An 851-nucleotide genomic window follows, 5' to 3' on the forward strand; every position below is an offset into this window, starting at 1 on the left:
AACTCGGCCGTGGAGGTGGAGGTTGACTACCACTCCTCCAGTTGTCAGTCCAAAAATCTTTTTTTTTGCGCTCTCTCTAACCACAGAGCCTGACAGCTTGTAGGTTGCCGATAGGAAAGATGTTCAATTTGGTAGTGAAGGATGAGGCTGCATACCGTGTTCCGAAGAAATGGCAGTAGTATGTGTAACTTATCAACAATGTATTGGTGAAACTACTCGTCCCTGGGTGGGCTCGAACCACCAACCTTTCAGTTAACAGCCAAAAGCGCTGGCCAATTGCGCCACAGAGACTCTGTTAGCAACATCATTAACTATGGGATTTTTCAAATGTTTGAAATGCAGGAATACCACCATCTTTTCTCTCATGGTTCGTCCCCTTTATGTTTATGTATTTAGCAGACGCTTTTATCCAAAGCGACTTACAGGTAGGCATATAGGGTAAGGGGTCTGTACAAATACAGCTTAAAAACCAGAAGATGGTACTTGTATATTTGGTGGCATAGTGTCACAGTGGCACTCATCAATGCTTGGTCTCTGTACCGAAGAGACCTGAAGGCAGTGGACCTAGAGAAAAGGTAGCAGTTTGACAAAATGAAGAGGCTGATGTTCTTGTTATCGCCTTAACTGCTGTTTTCATCTTTACCACTCATCACAATAAAAGAAAGTTAATGGAAAAGGTAGTAGTTTGACAGTCTGGTTGCCGCTGGACGCATCCGCCATGACCGTCTGGTTGCCACTGGACGCATCCGCCATGACAGTCTGCCATACTAAAAGTGCGTCAAATTGGACCATCCGCTAAAATGAGTCCATACCAGGGACGCAGAGTTCCGGTGGGTCTAGATGGATGGTTC

General features: G+C 45.4%; 1 non-coding gene across 1 annotated transcript; it reads right to left on the reverse strand.

The window, feature by feature from the left end:
• Window positions 1-217: 217 nt before the first annotated feature.
• trnan-guu (transfer RNA asparagine (anticodon GUU)) lies at window positions 218-291 on the reverse strand. The gene has a single exon. It is a non-coding gene; the product is annotated as a tRNA-Asn (tRNA).
• Between the last annotated feature and the right edge of the window lie 560 nt (window positions 292-851).

Source organism: Leuresthes tenuis, unplaced genomic scaffold, assembly GCF_036924035.1.
Source record: "Leuresthes tenuis unplaced genomic scaffold, fLeuTen1.0.hap1 SCAF_19, whole genome shotgun sequence".
Classification (NCBI taxonomy): domain Eukaryota; kingdom Metazoa; phylum Chordata; class Actinopteri; order Atheriniformes; family Atherinopsidae; genus Leuresthes; species Leuresthes tenuis.